Genomic DNA, 21,792 nt, shown 5'->3' on the forward strand with positions numbered 1-21,792 from the left:
ACTTTTAAGAACGGACTTTTCTCAGAAAAACTTTTTTTTTTTTCAGCAGAAGTACAAGGTAAATGTTTAATAATTGTTTAATCTTAGTTTTCCTTCATCATTGTTTTAAAGTAGTCTTATTTTCCTAGCTGATTGTATTTTTTCCTTTAGTGTGTTCATAAGCTACAGCATTACAATGGTACACAGTATCTTAGTTTTGTTTAAGTAGTCTCTTAAAGCTTGATATTATCCTTGAAAAATCTAAAGCAGTCTAGTGGTTTGAGCATTGGCCTGCTAAATCCAGGGTTATAAATTCAGTCCTTGAGTGGGCCACTTAGGGATCTGGGGCAAAATCAGTACTTGGTCCTGCTAGTGAAGGCAGGGGGCTGGACTCAATGACCTTCCAGTTCTAGGAGATATCTCCATTAATTTATTTTATTTATTTTCTTGTACAGGAAGTGTACACTATTTTAAATATGTTGAAAATATTGCAGGTGACAGCAACCACAAGTCAACTCATTACATTTTCAGTGAGTTGGTTCAACTAATTTTGCAGACTGAGAGCTAGACACTGCAAATGGATCCACCCAAGTCTACCCCTGCACCCATGTGGAGCCCCACTGACTGCAGTGGAGCTATGTATAGACACGGGTTTTCCCAGGGAAATCCATTTTGTAGTACCTAACCCTAAGTGGCTAATAGTCATTACCCCAGACTAAATTACATTAGACACAAAATACTTCCCTTTCTATTGTCTCATACTGAAAAGAATGCCATTTTTATCTGTGCATTTAATGTTTGGTTCTGCTAATGTTTAAAGATTAACACCATTATGTTTATATCATTTAAATTAAGTTAAATTTAATGTCATACTTATATCATAGGAACTGTAGGCAATTTTTTTTTGTCCAGTAATTTTCTTGTAAAATTACAGAACCCTCATTAGAAATGAACATAAATGAAGTGATTCTAAACTCCATAATAAACATACTTTCTGGGGAAATATATAGTTAAAAGGTGTCTAAAATACTAGAGAAACTACTTTTTTGAAACAAAAGCACCTGGTTTTTAAGCATGCTTATTATTCACATGAGAAACTACTGTACCTATTGGATATACAACTATGTAGTGTCCAATCCTGCATTCCTTATTCAGCCGAACCTCCTGATCATTTCAAAAGGAGTTTTGCCTGAGTAAAGACTGTAGGATTGGGTCTTTAGGATGCTTGAAATTGAGTTGTCTCACTTGATAAATCTGAAGCAGTTATTGTTCAGTTTTAGATCAAGTCTCATGCAAAAATAAATCCTGTAGTTCCCCCATATGTTGTATTTTGACTGTTTTCCCCAAATGCTCTCCTCTCCAGCTTCCCTTTTTTACACTAGTATTATATTTAAATTTAATACCCAGTTCTGGTTTTATAAATCAATTCCTTGCCCACTACTCCTAAATTTCTGCTTGTCTTTCACTTTCTCCTGGCCCCAACTTTATTTCATCAGCTTTGTTGTAAGACCTTTTAAATTCTTACCTTCAGTTCATGTTGTGCACTCCTTTGTACTTCAAGGTCCAAACACAGTTGGTAACTAACATTTCAGAGGAAGGAAGTAGACTGAAAAGGGCTGTCTTGTTTCTCTGTGAAAACATTGTGATCTCCTATCAGCAGAACACATACAGCATGGTATTTTCTGTGCGTGTGTGCGCTGCACTTGTTTTTCCTCTAGTAAATTACTCACAAAGTTTCTGCTTCACTTGGCAAGCTACGGTGGCTCCTCCCTTTCTCTGTTTACAGCCATTTTCAAGAAATGAGAAGCCGTGCTCAAAGGGGAGTGGACTGTTCGATTAAGCTGCTAAATGTTAGAGCTTCAGGTTTACCACTAAAGCATATAGGCTCCTGGAGCACTCCGGTTTGTTTGGTAATCAGACAGTTGCATTTGCATTTTTTCTCCCCTACTTTTTACTCATTAAATGGAAGATTTAACTTGCTGGGCAGCCATTGTTCAAGGATGTATGCAGTGTTTGACTTTGGAAACTATAATTGAGAAATTCAGTTTAAGGTTTTATTTTTGTAGGAGATGCATCCTAGATAGTACAGCATAGCTAAATACAGATTACAAGACACTGAAGTGTCCCTACTACTTACATAAGAACTAGTATGTATTATGAGTTGTTAAAAACAAATTCAGAAAATTTACTTTCAGTTTAGAGATTGAAAATATAAAAGGCATTGTAGTGAAATGTTAATGTATATTAGTGAATGTATAACTGCATGTTGCAATGGCCTTTGTGCAGGCATTTATATTCTAATTTAAAAAATCAGGAAATGGAAAAATTAATGTTCTCTAAGCACTTTTAATTCACTTCCCAGGTGTGTGTACGGACAAGATAGGTGAGGTAAAATCTTGTTGGTCCCCCTTCTGTTGTTAAGAGAAACAAGCTTGTATATGGATGGACAGACAGACACAGATTTTCCTTAAAACTGAGCATTTCTGAGAGCTTGAACTATGCTGGCTGAACTATGGTTTGGCAATTTATTTTGTACTTTTCATTTTTACTCTAGCTGTTCTTTTGTTTGTACAGAAGCCATTCAGACTATTAAAATACTTTTCCCAGATGAAGCAAAATAGAAGGATTTACTGGAAAAAAAGAAGCTATTACCTGATTTTCAATGTACATTTTAATTGACGGTATCAACCAAAAGCAAAATATTGCTTTACTTTTTGCCTTCACTTACTTTATAGCTGTGCTGCAGATGCTTTAGTTTCCCTCATTGTTATTAGGGATTTATTCATCTGTATAGAATAGATTTTCTCTAAGATAGATAGATAAACTGGGTTTCAAACAGTGATATTTTAAGTTTTGATTATTTTTCATTTGACTTAAAAAAAATAAAGCTTCCGCCATGAGACACTGGAATTTTTGCTGTGTAAACTCAGAACCTTTTGTCTAGAAAATAATCTTTTGCTTAAACTACAGATTTATCATATATGTGTGGAATAGCTAAGTAAACCAGGCTGTATGAGCTTTGATAACTCATATTCACAAGTTAAAAATATTGACTGTCAATCACATCTAACCAGTAAATTAATCGTGTACTTTTAGGTCTACGACTCTTGCACATTACGACCTGATCCTGCATTGTTTGGAGATCTCTAAACTCCTGTTGGCTTTATAGAGATTGAAAAGAACAATATTGTATAATGGGAGTGAAGGTGCATAGCACCTTACTGGGCTGTATAGAATTTCTTCAGATCAGGCTTGAGATAACTGGAAAAGAAGTGTGGCAATGATACTGTAACCCTAGCTTGACAGTTAATCAAGTGTTTGTATAGTACTTTGAGAATGTAAGTGCTAAGTATTATTGATTGTAATTATGGTGCTTTCCCCCCAGAATTACCAGTCACTAGTCCCGTGGTTCCCAAACATTTCATGCTGCACCTCTCTTTGAGCTGAAGAGGGTGATGGGGTTGACTGCTGCCCCTGAGGGGTGGGAGTCCCAGGGGAGGGAGTTGCAGAGCAAGCATGTCCCACGTTCGCCCCTCAGTGGCCACTCACTCAAATTTGGTGTAGCCAACATTTTGTTGGTCAAAGCGGGACAGTCTCCTGATCTTCCTGGCATAACCTCTGCTGGGGGCATGACCCACAGTTGGAAAATGTTGCACTAGTCACTTTTACTTTTAAAAATAAAAGTTTTACTCCTAAAGGAGAGAAGACAGTGATTACCTTGGGTGCCACTATCGCCAAGCTGATAACCAGGAATCTCTTGAATGTTTATTTTATGCTCATGCCATAGGGATTAACAGAATAATAGTTGGATGGATGTATAAGAAGGAATGGCTTAAAACTATATGGAAATATCTATACTCAATAAAACACCTTGTAACATAAGGGCAATGAGGCCCTAGAACAGGGGTGGGCAAACTTTTTGGCCCGAGGGCCACATTGGGGTTGCAAAACTGTATGGAGGGCCGGGTAGGGAAGGCTGTGCCTCCCCAAACAGCCTGGCTGTGCCTCCCCAAACACCGCCCTATTTGCCCCCTCCCACTTCACGCCCCCGACTGTCCCCCTCAGAACCCTCGACCCATCCAACCCCCCCTGCTCCCTGTCCCTTAACCGCCCCCTCCCGGGACCCCCACCCCAAGCACCCCCTGGAGCCCCACCCCCTATCCAACCCCCTTGCTCCCAGTCCCCTGACTGACCCTATCCACACCCCCGCCCCCTGACAGTCCCCCCAGGACTCCCACGCTTATCCAACCCCCCCGTTCCCTGTCCCCTGACCGCCCCCCCCCCAGAACCTCTGCCCCATCCAGCTGCCCTGTCCCCTGACAACCCCCCCCCTCCAACCCCACAGCCCCGGTCCCCTTACTATGCCGCTCAGAGCAGCATGTCTGGCAGCCGCGCCACCCGGCCGGAGCTAGACACGCTGCCACTCTGCTCGGCAGGAGGGCGCAACCCTGCCACCCAGAGTGCTGCCCGCACGGCAGTGTGGCTGCAGGGGAGGGGGGAGAGCAGGGGAGGGGCTGGGGGCTAACCTCCCTGGTCGGGAGCTCAAGGGCCAGGCAGGACGGTCCCGCGGACCAGATGTGGCCCGTGGGCCGTAGTTTGCCCACCTCTGCCCTAGACGCACAGATAAAATGCCTTTAGCATTAGTGCAGAGGAAAATCCTACTTGATGCAGGGTGTTGGGCTGAGTAACCCAAGAGGCCTCTTCCAACCCTGTCATTTATGATTATATGGTGCAGCTGGTGACCAGTTTGACTGGTGAGGTACTTGTAATTGTTTGTATGCTATAAGACTGGTGGTGTAAGGTAGTGACTTGAGTGCAGTATGAGAGAAGCAAAGAACAAGTGACTCGTTCACAAAATACTATTGAATCTAACAATAGGTTTCAAAAATACAAGCGAAAAGGCCAGAGTTGGCCACAAGGTGGAACAGACTAATTTCTCCACAGCTCTTGCAATCATAACTTATTTTGGCCCAATCTTGTGAAATGCTGAGCGCCTTCAATTCACTGGTAAGACCTCATTTGGAATAATGTGTACAATTTTGGTCAGCCATGTTCAAGAAAGACACAATTAAATTGGAACAGGTGCAGAGAAGAGCTAGTAGGATGATTAGGGGAAGAGGATGGCCTATCCTACGAGATGAGACTGGAAGAGCTTGGTTTCTTTAATCTAGCAAAATTAAGGCTGAGAGGGGATGTAATTGCTCTCTATAAATACATTGGGGGGGAGACGGGAAATACATGGGAGGGTGAAGAGCTGTTTAAGCTAAAGGACAACGTTGGCACAAAAACAAATGGATATAAACTGGCCATGAAGAAATTCCGTCTGGAAATTAGAAGAAGGTTTCTAATCATCAGAGGAGTAAGGTTCTGGAACAGCCTCCCAATAGGAGTTGTGGAGGCAAACAACTTAACTAATTTAAAGAGAGAGCTGGACAAATTTATGAGTGTGATTGTATGGCGGAGTTGCTTGTGATGGTAGAGGGTAGGACTCAGTAGCCCAGGAGCTCACTTCCAGATTGTTTTATGTTCCTAAATGCTCATGATTCAAGGTTACAGCCGGCCACCTGCAGGGGTCAGGAAGAGATTCCCACTCCCCCCACCATGCATGCATGTTTGTTTTTAAATCTCCTTCCTCTGAAGCGTCAGGGTTGGCCACCGCTGGAGATGGGACATTGGTCAGGGTGTACCAGGGCTCTGAGGTAGCAGCAAGCATTCTCTTTGGCTGGTTCTTGCTCACATGCTTAGTGTCTGATAGCCAAATGTATAATTGGGAAAGAATTTTCCGCTAGGTCAGATTAGCAGTTACCTTGGTTTTGGGTTTTTTTAATCTTCCTTTGCAGCATGAGGGTGTGGGTCACTTGCCAGGATTATCTGGATATATCTCACTTAATCATTTCCCAGCCATTATGGCGTCCTCAGGTACTGGTGCACCTCAGCCTATCCTACGAGAGGAGACTGGAAGAGCTTGGTTTGTTTAATCTAGCAAAATTAAGGCTGAAAGGGGATGTGATTGCTCTCTATAAATACATTGGGGGGGAGACGGGAAATACCATGGGAGGGTGAAGAGCTGTTTAAGCTGTGGCAGAGAATAGTCTAGTCTCTTGTGGGCTGTAATACATTGGTCTAAAATCTGTTGTGTTTCGTGTGTGGGTGCTGGGGGGTATTGGTGGTATGTGATATACAGAAGGTCAAACTAGGTGATCTGGTGGTCCCCTTCTGGCTGTAAACTATGAGACCGACACTGTGACACTTATTTTTATTTAAAAAAAACAATGAAGCTTCCAAACAGTACACACAGCTAATATTTGCAACCTTTTGTTTCTGTACTGTGACATTTGTCGCCTCTCCCCCAGTTGTGTTGTGCCTCCTTGTCCTTATTTAGATTGTCAACTCTCTGGGAGTTTATATATGAACAGGGCCAGGCAAATGAAACTCCTATCATGACTGGGTCTTGTGAAGACATTCCTTTAACTATTTGGGTAGAGAGAAAAACCATAATCTAGAAATGACGACAAGGGTTTTTCAAGATGAGCATTCCTTCTGACTGTTCTATGTAACACTGCAGAGTGTCTGACTCCAAAAGGAAAAGTATCTCAGAGTTTGTTTGTTTTATTCAGAAATGAATACCCATCTGCAGTGGTTCTCAAACTTTTGTACTGGTGACCCCTTTGACATAGCAAGCCTCTCATTCCGACCCCCTTTATAAATTAAAAACACTTTTTTATATATTTACCACCACTATAAATGCTGGAGGCGAAGCGGGGTTTGGGGTGGAGGCTGGCAGCTCATGACCCCCCATGTAATAACCTTGTGACCCCCTGAGGGGTCCCGACCCCCAGTTTGAGAACCCCTGCATCAGAGGGTATATTCCCTTTCTTCTTTCTCTCTTTCATTCTTTATTTGGTCTGTTTCTCTCTCCTCCTCTCCTCCCCCCCCTTCTTTTAAACTAAAATATGAGAACATTTCAGATAAGCTCAATAAAATGGAAGATTGCTTACAGGGAGAAAGACAAAAGGATTGATTAGTTTGGAAACCACAATAACAACTGCCAAAGGGCATGTTGCCGATTAAACTGCATTGTCTCTGGGACTAACTGGCAATGTGGTAGCAAACAGTAATCTGGAAAATCTTGAGAACTAAGCAGGATTGGCAATTTCCCAGGAAAAACTAGTTTAGGACATGGTGCTGGTAAATATCAGCTTAAACTGGGAAAGGGAAAAATGATTGCATCAGTGCCCAGCAAGTTCTGCAAGCATAGAATGAATCTGTTCAAACTTTGGATACATCCATTCAAAACTGAGGAACAGGCTCAGTCTATCCACTACATCAAAGGTGCTCTTCTGCTACAGAATACTGCATGGCCAAATGGACCAGAATTGGTGGTCTAAAACCCTGCATACCTCTGATTGCTTAGTACTTCAAGCCTACAACTCTGCATTATTGTCATTTACACATAATCAGATGTCTTTGACTTTTATTCATATAATATGAAAACTGATGAGTCATGACAGGCATAACTTCACTGAGAAAACATCATGCCAAAATGTATGCAGACATTCCGATATTCAGTATTATAATTACATATAGAACTATGACATCCATTGCAGTTTAACTTTTTATTTTACAATCCTAAATTAATCTAGGAATCCACTGCCTTATGTAACCACAATTTGAATATGTAACTAAAACTTAGTGTGGTGTTCAGTAATGAAACAATTTTTAAAATAGAAAATGCCTTAAACTGTGACTAACTCGTTTTTCCCAAGGCAGTAAAAACTATGATTTTACCTGGTAAAAACCACCATATCATGCCATCCCTAAAACTAAGCCAGGCCCTAGGCCAAGTGCACATTTTGGGAGTTCCTGCCACCTGTGGAGCCCCCAATTTTATTGACCATTGAAGACCAATCCCCCTTCGGTTTTTAAATGATATCAGAATAGAACCCCTAAACTGTAGGGGCTCCCATGTCTTGCTAAGCCAAGGCTCCACAATTCCTTTACCCAGCTCTGGGTCAATAAAGACCCAATATTTCATGAGTAAAAACAGAGAAGACAACATGATTGAAAGGATACCATTCTGATCTCTTTCTGACTGCTGAGATCAAATCTTTGGCAGCCCACTCAACTTAACACTAGTAATACAGGTTAAACAAAACCCGTGTTCGTTAAAGTAAGCAATCTTTGCACAGTGAATACAGATACCCATCCAATGAGTCTGAACTTACTTAGTATGTGGAAATGGAAAAATATTTTTTATTATTCACAAAGATTTATTGGATTTTATTTTCAAAACTGTCTTAAGGAAAACAAAGTATTGTAAAGTATTCGTCACTTCTGTAGTACTTATGATATTTCCACATTTTATAGTCCAGCATAATTTATATCTTAAATAGTAATAATGACTGGAAGCAGTGTAGAGAAAGGAAACTAAACAAACTTTACATGATGATGACTTACACAATCGCCTTTCCCAGAATAGGAACATTTGGAACACAAGAAGTGACAATTTAAATGTCAACATTGTTGATTACTTCACTCTTGATCATTTAACATGAATATCCAGTCATTGCCATTATACTACCATCCCAATCCACCTGCCATGCCTTTTTGAGTGCTGCTTTTTCCCCAAACAAACAATTTCTCCAGTGCAGTTACTCGCCATCAGTCCAAAATTCTGCAGTACATTGAAAACTAAGAAGTTGAGGCAGCATAAAATGAATGTACTTTACTATCAAGGTGAATAACAGAAAGGTTGCTGTACATCTTGTATTCATTTTCATATTTGGGTCAGTAAAAACTTCCATTTTTAAATTTAAATGACCCCACTGCAGAATTTCCTGTATTCTACACCAGTATGTCACATAAACTGTTTGCTATGGAGTACTTCACATCTTCAACCTTAAAATACATGCACATGAAATTCAAAGCTGAACATAAATCGAAGTTTCTTTTAATATGAAATACTGTGAACCTATAGACCTAACAAAGAAGCAGAGAAAGATAAGTAACTTAGAAAAGAATTCATTCTATAATGATGTGTTTAGCAATAACTTCAACAGATTTAGGCCTGTTGATGAATTTGGCTTATCATATGTAATGGAAGTATTTAGTCAAACAATTTACTCTGACTTCTTGAAAATAATGCACCATTTGGGTCATTACGTATTAAAAACAGAATCTTATTCTATGTATCAGTCATTGGGACGATTTGTTATCTGATTGACATTTAAACTAACACAGTTTTCATCTTGTCTTGCAAACTCTTGCAGACCACAGAATACCAGTGCATAGAGCAGTTATGATTGCTTTTAAGAGAAAATATTTTACCTTTTATGAAGCCAAAACCAAAATAAGAATGGGAATGGGTACATCAAGATCACAAGATACAAAGAAATACTAAGGTACTATTTGTGAAAGCACAGAAAGTTACAAGACATTTCAGAATTAAAGCCCTGAAATATTTTCATTTAATCTGTAAAAGGAAACTGATGGAATCCTGTCCATGTAAAATATACCATTCACACCTTCTTTTATGGGGCAGCACAAGTGGCCAGATTTCAGAATCTCCATCATACTTAAGAGTTACTTGTTGAGCAGGGGAGGCAGGTTTGTATAATTTTTGGTGTTGCCCAGAATGGGTCCAAGTCCTTCCTGCCCCACATACACCTGCCTAAGGCTATGGGAGAGAGTTTGGGTGTGGAAGAGGTGTGGGCTCTGGGAGGGAGTTTGGGTGTAGAAGAGGTGAGGACTCTAGGAGAGAGTTTGGGTGCTGGGTGCGGGCTCTGGGCTGGGGCAGGGGGTTGGGGTGTAGGAGGGGGTGCGGGCTCTGGGAGGGAGTTTGGGTGCAGGGGGGGGTGCGGGGTTCAGGCTCTGGGAGGGAGTTTGGGTGTGAAAGGGGTCAAAGGTCCGGCTCTGGGAGGGAGTTTAATGCTGGAGGGGGCTCTGGGCTGGGGCAGGCGGTTGGGGTGCAGGATGGGGTGTGGGGAGCAGGCTCTGGGAGGGCGTTTGGGTGCAGGCTCTGGGCTGGGGCAGGGGTTTGGGGTGCGGGAGGGGGTGAGGGTTGCGGCGCTTACCGTGGGTGGCACGGATCCCAAAGCTACCGGCACCCCCCCCGGGGGGGGCCCCAAGGGGTCTCCACGCTCGCTGCTGCCCACAGGCACTGTCCCCTTAGCTCTCATTGGCCACAGCTCCCGGCCAATGGGAGCTGCGGAGTTAGCAATCGGGGTGGGGGCAGCACGTGGACACACACACACACACCCCAGGGGTCACAGGGACGTGCCGTGCCAGCCACTTCCGGGAGTGGCATGGAGTAAGGGTGGGCAGGAAGCCGCCTTAGGCCCGCTGCGCTGCCGGTGGTAGCGGCGGCGGCCGGGGCCCCCGGGCCCTTTTAAATCGCCTGGGGGTGGCAGGCGGGGCCGAGAGACACTCTGGGGGAGGCGTGCGGGGCGGCAGGCAGGGCTGTGGAAAGATCTGGCCCTGAACATAACTACAGCAGAGCTCCCAGAGCCACTATATTATTCTATAGATTATAAATAGGAAATGTTGGAGTCATTCTTTTACCTTTTCTAATGTCTAATCTCCTCAAGTCAAGTGGCCACTCTTGTCATTTGAGCCTGCACTCAAAAACAAAACAATGTAAAACTTCAGAGCCTACAATTCCACTCAGTTCTACTTCTTGTTCAGCCAATTGCTAAGACTTGTTTACATTTACAGGATATAATATTGCCCTCTTCTTATTTACAGTGTCATCAGAAAGTGAGAACAGGCATTCGCATGGCACTTTTGTAGCTGGCATTGTAAGGTGTTTACGTGCCAGCTATGCTAAACATTCGTATGCCCCTTCATGCTTTGACCACCATTCCAGAAGACATGCCTCCATGCTGATGACGCTCGTTAAAAAAAAATGTGTTAATTAAATTTGTGACTGAACGACTTGGGGGAGAATTGTATGTCCTCTGCTCTGTTTTACCTGCATACTGCCATATATTTCATATTATAGCAGTCTTGGATGATGACCCAGCACATTTTGTTCATTTTAAGAACACTTTCACTGCAGATGTCACAAAATGCAAAGAAGGTACCAATGTGAGATTTCTAAAGATAGCTACAGCACTCAACCCAAGGTTTAAGAATCTAAAGTGCCTTCCAAAATCTGAGAGGGATAAGGTGTGCAGCATGCTTTCAGAAGTCTTAAAAGAGTAACATTCCGATGCAGAAACTACAGAACCCGAAAAACCAAAAAAGAAAAATCAACCTTCAGCTGGTGGCATCTGACTCAAGATAATGAAAATGAACATGCGTTGGTCCGCACTGCTTTGGATTGTTATCGAGCAGAACCCGTCATCAGTATGGACGCAGTTCCCCTGGAATGGTGTTTGAAGCATGAAGGGACATGTGAATCTTTAGTGCATCTGGCTCGTAAATATCTTGCGACACCGACTACAACAATGCCCTGAAAACACCTGTTCTCACTTTCAGGTGACATTGTAAACAAGAAGCGGGCAGCATTATCTCCTGCAAATGTAAACAAACTTATTTGTCTGAGCGATTGGCTGAACAAGAGGTAGGACTGAGTGGACTTGTAGGATCTAAAATTTTACACTGTTTTATTTTTGAATGCAGTTTTTTTGTTCATAATTCTACATTTGTAAGTTCAACTTTCATGATAAAGAGATTGCACTACAGTACTTGCATTAGGTGAATTGAAAAATACTATTTCTTTTGTTTTTTTTACAGTGCAAAGACTTGTAATCAAAAATAAATATAAAGTGAGTACTGTACACTTTGTATTCCGTGTTGTAATTGAACTCAATATATTTGAAAATGTAGAAAACATCCAAAAATATTTAAATAAATGGTATTCTATTATTGTTTAACAGTGCGATTAATTTTTTTAATCGCTTGACAGCTGTACTTTCCATATTACAATGTCATAAAATCATTTATGATTAAGAAGTGGTACAGACAGAACCCCAGTTCATCACACCATTTTAATCAACTTTATAGATTTTAAGAAAGTGTTCATTAGTGTCCACAGAGAGACCCTGTGGAATATTGCTAGAAGCTATGGGACACCAGACAAGCTGATCAACATAATAAGGAGTATATATGATGGAAGTAGATGCACAGTAAGATCAGATACAGGCCTGGGTGAGTGGTTTGATATTGTGACTGGAGTTAGACAGGAGTGTTCGTTATCAACAGTCCTCTTGGCGTTAACAATAGACTAGGTGATCAAGTGATCATTGTGGACAGTGTCAAATGGGTTAGCGGAGATGAGTTACACAACCTTGACTTTGCCGACAGTATTGTTTTACTAAGTATGACATGGAATGACATAGGGCCCTTACATCAGAGGTAGAACAGGAAGCAGCAAAAATTGGATTGAAAGTAAAAGCTGAGAAAAAACAAGTTTATGAAGGTCGGAAACTGGACCACAGATGGAAAGGTGTACGTGGCTGGAAGAGAAATCGAACAGATAGAAGAATTCTGCTATCTGGGGAGTATGATGACATTTGAAGGTGTCTGCAATAAAGATATTCATATGAGATTAGGAAAAGCAAACACCACTTTGGAAGGATGGACAACATCTAGTCAAACAAAGGTCTCTACACCAAGCTAAAAATCAGACTATACCATGAGATTGTACTGAGCAAGCTGCTGTACAGAACAGAGACTAGTCAAATTTTCCCATAAGTATTTCTGTGCTTTCTTGAACGCCCCCCCATATGCGTGGGGAAAGCTTTCCATAAAAATCCAGAAAGCCACTACATTATTCTCCTTCAAATTTCTCTGAAAAACTCAGCTGTGCTGGGATGGCTACAAAACATTTGATAATGGCTAGGCAGTTGCCACCTATATTAATTGTCTCACTGTTATCTTGTTCTCTCTCCATCTATCTGTTGTATGTTTCGTTTGTCTCTCATCATATATTTAAACTGCAAGATTTTGGGGCAGGGACCTTTCCGTTGTTTGTTTACAGTGCCTAGCACAAAGGGGCCATAAATCCTGATTGATGCTTCTAGATACTACCCCAATACAAATATATAATAATGAAATGATCAGCAGTGAAATAAATATCAGTACTTACAATTACATTGTAGTCTTTAGATTGATTAGTAATTAATTTATCACACAGCCAGGTTTTTTGCAATGGATGACACATTGTTTTTACACAGCGCACGGATGTAAAATATATATCAGTGCTGAACCACAGTTAGCAACAGGGACCTTGGGACTACTAGAACATAAATTTAAGCATATGCAGGATTGGGGCCTATATTTAGCTTTTTCAAAATATGTACAGTTCTCTTTTCCGTTCCTTAAAGGTCATTATTACAGATCAAGAACAGAAATTCAAAGGAATTATCTTATTCAAAATGTTTGACTGCCATTTTCCTTGGCTAATTTGGGGACCAGTCCAACTTCCATTGATTTCAGTGGGAGACTTTTCTTTTGACTCTAATGTGAATTGAATTGGGCCAACAGAGTGCATCACAAGAATGTTACGGTGATAAAGGAAATAGCATTTTTGTCCTTTTTTTCCTGGTTCTTTAATTTATAAAGAGAGTCCTAAAGTTCAACTGATAGTTAAAGCCCTAGTGTACGCTGGGCCTAATTTCTGTTAGGTGCAGTAAGAAAATACACACAGTGATGAGCATAGTATATATACCTAATCACCTTAAAAAAAATAGTTTATTTGAAATAGTTTATATTTGTTATTGCTGAAAGTACTAAGCAAATCTGTATCATGATGAAATTTCAGTCTGGCTTACTTTCTGTTGTAATACAGAGTAAATGAAAAAGCAGGTTAATAATTGGTTTGGTGACTAATTGGTTTTGTTTCTGACTGTAGTATATTGCAATGTCTTTCAACTACTTTCCAATTGTATTTCACAGTACAGTTTACTGTAGTTTTTGCTATTGTAGCTGTGAATAAAATATTATGTAAAAAAAGAACATTTTTTTCCAGTAAGTATACTGGTTTTTCAGGGGATGTATTTTTTCTGTTTTGTTAAAAGAATAAACAGACTAAATTCTCTGCTGGCAGAACTCCATATTTAAAATAAACAATGAGGGGTTAAAAATAAGGATATAATGAATTTATCTTTTAAAATTGTACAAAAATGAAAAGAAACAATAGTTGAAAAATCAAGGTTAATATGATGGAAATGAATGAGGATTAATGTGCACACAAGAGAGTCTACTGTAGTATTTTCCTTTGAACAGTCCATAATAAAAGCAGCAACATGCACACATTTTAAAAATATGGTTTCTCTTTCTAGAGGTGCACCATATAAGCTGCATGTTGTCTTCTGATGAAGAAACTATTCAGCTCCACAGAGTTGGTGTTTGTGTTACCTAAATTATTATGCAGGCTGCTTGAAAAATGAGAGCAAGCTACAATGTGAACTTGTCAAAAACTCACCCGGTAAGCACGACCCTGTTGTTTGAGGCTGTAGCAAATGGGTTTCTTGATCGCAGGCAGAAACATTTTGCTGGTATTGGAACCTTTTTCAGAATAAGTTCAGCAAAACCTCCGATATCTCATTTCTCTATTAAGAATAAACAATAGCAGAGCTTAGAAAAAGAACGCTGACTCCACTGCACCACTCTTGTTAGTGTTACTGAACTCTGTATATACATGTGACTTCCCCCCACACATACACACACGTATAATCCTTTAAGCTTTAGCTGCATGCTCTGATTGGCTGAGAGGTCTATTACAAAAACAACCCCTCCACCGTGATATCTCTAAGTGATTAAGTCAGGAGGGTTAAGGGGCATTAATCATGGGGTCTGATCGCTATTCTGAGGCCTATTCTGTGTAACAGTGTGCACAATTATGTACACTTTTGTGGGGGCGGGGGGGTTTAAAGCACATATTAAAAAAGCATTATGCTGGTTTGAGAACTGTTAGACCTATAACACAGTTACATAACATAAAGCAAATACTAAATGGATCCAGGGTATAACTAAGGTTAGGGCTGAAAATAAGAGCCATTCTACTTTAGGGCAGTCTTTAAAACATGCTTACAGTGGTTTATACTACTGTAATATGGCACGTTCTAGGAACATTTTCAGTCATTCAACAAGAATATGGCATGATTTTAATAACAAGATATCACTAAGGAAGACTATATCAATTGCTCATTCAATGTTATAAACATTTTTTATTTTAAACTAATGAGATTTTAAGTATCTAAATTAGTTGTATTTGAATAAAGAGTGTATTGTACATTGATTCCAGTTATTTAGCTTGGATTCAGATGACCCTGAAATAATTTGCCTGTACTTCAGACCATAATGAGCAATTTAATTTATGTAGGTTCTCCTTCCTCCCCCAAGCAATAATCAGCAATGTGTAACACAACTTTTTATTAACAGAAGAAGGGAGTGATCCTCCTCCCATTGAAGTCAATGGGAAATTTGTCATTAATGTCAGTGGGAGTAAGATTGAGCCCAAAATGTATTTTTTCAGCTCCTGAAACCATTAGTTGCTTATTTTTATTCTTAAATTATCTTGTAAGATAAATCTTCACAATACAAAAGACATTTAAATCAACCTAGAGTGAACAACTGAAAAGCAGAACCGTATATTGTTTAGCAGTATTTACAGGTAAACCACAATTGCCTAATTAAATAACGTTGTGGCTTATTGAGGAGATTAGACATTAGAAAAGGTAAAAGAATGACTCCAATATTTCCTATTTATAATCTATAGAATAATATAGTGGCTCTGGGAGCTCTGCTGTAGTTATGTCTGTCAGCATTTCCATTATATGCTCTATTGTTAGTTGGCTGTTAAGTTGTTAGATAAGATGCACATTTCCCCCCCCAGAGTTGTATTTATATGGAGTGAGAAAGGTTCGGCAGCTCTGGATGATGATTTTTCTATTGTTAAAATGGCTTGTACAATTTTATATTTATATATTAATTACACTTTTGGCAGTTAGCCCATTATGTGGATAGGATTTTATTTATTTTGTATTTTGAAACACACAAAAATTTGATCTGTTGTGATTTACAGTTGAGAAAACACCCATGATGGATGTAGAGATTATAAAATGTAATGTGAAATATGCTTTACTGGTGAAATTCTAAATTCATAAACCTCAATAAATGGGCTTTGTGGAGACAACAAATGTAAGGGTTGAGGGATGAAATGGTTCTCCCCCTTCCATCCGTTAGCCAGACCACAAGGCTCCCTTGCATGTTTTATTCTACAGCTGGAATAGTGGCCACAGCTTGTGTTATAGGGGTCTCTGCACCCTGTGCCTCAGTTAAGGCAGGATCCCGTGTCCCATGCCCCAGTAGTTCTCACTTTAGCCTGTTCGGAGCTCCTCTGAGGCTGCTTTGCACACTAAGGGCATGGCTACACTTGCAGATGTAGAGCGCTGTGAGTTAAACCCGCCTTCGTAGAGCGTAGTAGGGAAAGCGCTGCAGTCTGTCCACACTGACAGCTTCAAGCGCACTGGCGTGGCCACATTTGCAGCCCTTGCAGCGGCATTGGGAGTGGTGCATTATGGGCAGCTATCCCAGCATGCAAGTGACTTCAACATGCTTTTCAAATGGGGGGGGGGGTTTGGAGTGTGACAGGGAGTGTATTGTGTGTATGTGGGGGGGGGAGAGAGTGGGTTTTTGGGGTGCTGAGAGTGTGTCAGCATGCTGTCTTGTAAATTCAGACCCCCCTCCACCTCACGCCTCTCTCTCTCTCACTCAAAGCAAATAGTAAATGTTTGCTTTTTCTCAGAGCTGATAAGCAGCCGGCTTCACCGAAACGGAGCTTTGAAAGGGCATTTCCGCATTCCTGCAGCTGATTTCACAACAATGACAAGAGTGGCCACTTGACTTAAGGGGATTATGGGACGTTTCTGGAGGCTGATCACAGCGCAGTAACGCAACACCTCGTTCACGCTGGCACCGCGGCACTCTAGCGGGGGCGCAGCAAATGTTATTCCACTCGCCGAGGTGGAGTACCAGCAGTGCTGTAGCTGCGGAGTCAGAGCGCTCTACGTGCCTTGCCAGCGTGGACGGGGAGTGAGCGAGGGCACCCGGGGCTGCTTTATTGCACTGTAACTCACAAGTGTAGCCAAGGCCTAAGGGTACATCTACACTTCAACAAAAAACCCTGGCAGAGCGTCTCAGAGCCCAGGTCAAGTGACTCAGGCTTGTGCTCCGGGGCTAAAAATAGCAGTGTAGGTGTTCCCGCTCAGGCTCTGAAACCAGGCAACAAGGGAGAGTCTCAGAGCCAGAGCTTCAACCTGAGCAGGAATGTCCACACTGCTATTTTTAGCCCCGTAGCACACCCAAGTCAGTTGACCCATGCTCTGAGACTTGCTGTTAACAGGAGCTTCTTTTGTCCTGTAGACGTACCCCTCAGAGCCCAGGTCTGCAGACTTGGATTCGTACTACAGAGTTTTAAATAGCAATGTAGACATCCCCACCACCGCTTGCTGAGTTTCAGAGCCCAAGCTCCAGCCCACGGGGGAAAGTCTTCACTGCTATTTTAGTCCCATACCATGAACCCGAGTCTGTAGACCCGGGCTCTGACTCACCGTCACAGGGGTTTTTTTGCAGGGTAAATGTACCCTAACATACCCCTGCTCCCCACCCCCATCTCCACCAAGCAGAAGCATTACAGGGCTTGAGTGGTTCTTAGAGCTTTGTGGATCCTCATCAGCATAAATTTCAACGTTAATTTCTAGGAATACTATCAGTCAAATGTACAATTTTGTTGATGTTAGCTTGAGTAATATACAGTATGAGATATAACAATGTCGTTGGTATAGTCCCCTTTGACGATTCCATAAAGCTGTTGCATGTTTCTAGTTAGAAGTAATGTGGATAGCATAAAAGTCTTATTTGATTAGAGCAGAACCTTGACTACTAAGTGCATTGTAATGGCTCAAATGAAGCTGAACTCATTGAATGGTTCAAATGAAGTCTCTTCTGGAGTATCAGCAGACCTGATACAGTCAGTGGAAAAGTCAGGTGTGTATTCTGTATACAAATGTTAAATAATAAAAACAGTCTTGTGTGGATTTTGGTTTTGTTCATGCAAGTATGATAAATAAACATTAGGTTTTTAAGGAATGTTTAATAATATATATAATACAATAGCCTGTATCTGCTGAGTTAGGTTAAAAATGACTAAATCAGTTGAATTCATCAGCAGACTAAAGAAAAAGTAGGGCTTAGTTGTTTAATATTTTTATGGTGGCTGCAATATAACTTTATATTTACTCATGTGCATGTGTTGAAATACATTACATTTTCATTTACCTGTGTAACATTAGTAAATTAATGGATATACAATAGTGTCATTGCTATATGGTATAACGTGTACAAACATCAATGAGAGTTATTGACACATATGGAAAGCTGAATGGAGGTACTTCTCAATAGTGTTCATGCTCTTAGTTAATATTTATCTAATTTTTCCAATATAATATCTTTCTGTATAATTGTTTAAGCGTAAGAGAAATAATAAATATAATAATAATATTTGGATCTATTGAGGTCTGGTTAATTAATTTGTATTAGGTGTGTGAGTATTGAAAATATTAATTAGTATCCAGTCATAAAAATATTCATTTAGTGATTTTGGAAATTAATGTAAGAAAAATTGAAATTGAGATTGCAAACTGGCTCTCATGAATGAGACTAATTTGCAAGTTTTAGATTGTGAGGTCTTAAGAGCAGGAACTGTTTTCCTATATGTTTATAACCTAGTATATTTGAGGGGTTTTGTTCATTTTTCCAGCTACCAAACAATTAAAATTGTTATAAAATTAAAAAAAAAACCCAAAACCTCCCATACGTTGCAACTTTGACTATCCAAATATTTGAAGCCATTAGGGTCTACACTTCTACTATAGAAACCCAGCCAGTTTCCCTGTTGATAACAGGACTGAGGGGTCTCACACTGAGCCAGCTAACTTGGGAAGCTGGCTAGCAAACTTCTGAACCTTCCTGACACACTTGAGGGACATGACCATGTATTTAGATAACAGGAGTGAGGAGGATGGATAAGTGAGGTTCTATTAGAAAAGTCTGTGCTATACACAAATATTTTGCTCTTTGCCAACAATGGACAAAATCCTGCTATTCTCATTCATGCAAAATTCACACTCATTGGTAGTTTTCATGAGTAAGGGGAGTAGGATTTGGCCCAACATAAAAACCTTGAGTAAGTAACAGCCCCCCCCTTCCCATCCATTGTTCCACACACACACACACACACACACAGCTCCAAAAAAAAAAAAAAGGGGGGAGGGGGGTAATCAAACATAAAACCCCATTCTATTTAGAGTTGTTAAATCAGTTTGCTTGGTAACTGAAATCTTTTCGTGCCTATCTCTGATATGAAGAGGAGGTGTTGCATGATTCTGCAATAATAAGACCCAGTCCAGTTCTCTTTGAAATCAGTGGAAATATTCGCATTGATTTCCCTGAGAGTTGCATCAGGCCCAAAATGAAGTGCTATACTCTTAACTTTTGAAGCAGGAAGCTTCTTCTAAAAGTTTTTAACTGGAAAAACAATTTAGGATGCTCACACTAGGACACTCTAACATGGAAAAACCTAATTGGAGTTACATTAACATAGATATGATAATTTTTGTTTATGTGCGTGCATCAACATTTTATGACTGAAATCAGATTTCATATTTGATAGTTATCACATATTAAAATAACAGTGCTAATCTAGATCCGTCTCCACTTTTTAGTTTTCTTATCTGGAGAGCTTTCAAATGCCACTAAAAGCAAACCCATATCTCTTTAGTGTTTTTCCAAGTACACAGCAAAAGTGATATTGGCCTTTTCATGTTTGTAACCGCAAAAACAATCTTTCCTCTTGATGTGCATAAACAACTGGTGAAAATTGCATATATATATATATTTTTTTAACAAAGTACCACCCTTCAGTCTATGCAAGATAAGGATTTCATAGTTATGGAATGCAAATAATCCAGAGTATGCAGAACTGCACCTTGACATGGCTTTATATTACTCATAATACAACACATTCCTGACTCATATTATTACTAAAGAGACAACACCTTGTATTGCTAACTACAGCAATGGAAATAAGCCTTGTTTTGAATTTGGCAATTTCGTTCTAATTACTAAACATGAGTATGTGTGCTCAAGATAAATGTGAAAGCCAGGGCTGACAGGGTTTATAGTTCTATAAACTATTCCAGTATTAATTTAAAATTCAGGAACAGATCTATCGTCTCTCTCAGTGCATGCAAACAATTTGAATTCACTTTAATACGTATGGCAGGTTCACATAAAGATAAAATACCTCTATGCGGAGGATTAAGTAATAGTATTATTTAATATATAACCAACAATATGTTTCTGCATAATTCTTAAAAGCGTGAGATTTTCCTTACCCTTTGTTGTATTCCTAAAAGAATTTGAAACCCTCAATCTCCAGTTATGCTGGAGTGGCAGCTGATAAGATCCTATTGCATTCCATACAAGTGGATGTGGTGCTAATGGCCAGAGACATGAATATCTCTGTCTCTTGTACTTAGAAAACCTATACATAGGCTTATTTGCATTTGATCTCTAATCTGAGAGGTTAAAAGGGATCTACTAAAGTTCACTGTTCGGTCACTCCTGGTGTAGATGTATTTGGAGACTACAATGGTGCTTCAGTTTGCTTCTTTGTTTTTGCATACTTTCGGTAATTATATTAGCTGTTTAAAAATGTCATTAAAAGTTAAATCAGTTTATTTAGCTATTCTGGACTAATTCAAACATGTATAATATAATACACTGGTCCTTTTTATTAAAGCAATTGCCAACAAGGTTCTTTTCTGCAGACCTTCAGGAGGTCGGGACAAGGGAAATGCCCCTTCCCCTCAACCAATCTCCTTTCTCTTCTCCCTTTATCTTCCCTCCTTGTGTACTTCCTGAAGATTGTAGGAAGAGAGTCCTACTTCTGCAGACATTAGGAGATCTGGGCATGCAGAGGTGACTGTAAGGAGACAGAGTCTTTGAGGGAAAACCCCTAGTGCTCATTGGTCCCTCTCGTGAATTTAGGGGCCCATCATCTCCTCTGAGACTTTTTAGGGCCTAATTAAACTGGTTTTGGTTCCGCAGGGGCCTAATGAGCCTGATTTGCCTTATTTGGGGCTGAAGAACCTCCTAAAGCTCTGGTGCACCCCACCAGCCTTAGTGTTTTTCTTAAGGAATGTTGGTAGCCCAGATGAACATCTTAAGACTCTAGAGTGGGAAGCCACAAGCCTCCTAAGGCTCCAGGTCATAGAATCAGAAATGTAGGGCAGAAAGGGACCACAAGAGGTCATCAAGTCCAGCCCCTATGCTGAAGCAGGACCAAGTATACCTACACTATCCCTGACAAGTGTCATCTAACCTGCTTTTAAAAGCCTCCAGTGTGGGGGATTCCTCAACCTCCCTTGGAAGCCTATTCCAGTGCTTAACTACCCTTCAGGTTGGAAAAATTTCCCCAATATCTAATCTAAATCTTCCCTTGCTGCTGATTGTGCCTTTTACTCCTTGTCCTACCTTCAGTGGACATGGAGAACAATTGATCACAGTCCCCTTTATAACAACCCTTAAAATATTTGAAGATTGTGATCAGGTTCCCCCTCAGTCATCTTTTCTCAAGACTAAACATGCCCAGATTTTTTTAACCTTTCCCCAAAGGTCATGTTTTCTAAACCTTTTATCATTTTTGTTGCTCTCCTCTGGATTTTCTCCAACTTATCCACATCTTTCCTAAAGTGTGGCGTCCGTAATTAGACACAGTACTCCAGCTGAGGCATCACCAGCTCC

General features: G+C 40.4%; 1 protein-coding gene across 2 annotated transcripts in view; it reads right to left on the reverse strand.

The window, feature by feature from the left end:
* The window catches only part of GPR146 (G protein-coupled receptor 146), a 66,924-nt gene that overhangs the window by 9,403 nt on the left and 35,729 nt on the right, over window positions 1-21,792 (reverse strand). The window contains exons 2-3 of one of the 2 annotated variants that reach the window (XM_026650607.2): window positions 14,408-14,534; window positions 1,505-1,608 (exon numbers count right to left, since the gene is read on the reverse strand). The gene's annotated coding sequence lies outside the window, so the exon portion shown is untranslated. The remainder of the gene's footprint in view (window positions 1-1,504; window positions 1,609-14,407; window positions 14,535-21,792) is intronic. The other variant, XM_026650608.2, reaches the window with a different exon arrangement.

Source organism: Terrapene carolina, unplaced genomic scaffold, assembly GCF_002925995.2.
Source record: "Terrapene carolina triunguis isolate 2854851 unplaced genomic scaffold, T_m_triunguis-2.0 Scaffold93, whole genome shotgun sequence".
Classification (NCBI taxonomy): domain Eukaryota; kingdom Metazoa; phylum Chordata; order Testudines; family Emydidae; genus Terrapene; species Terrapene triunguis.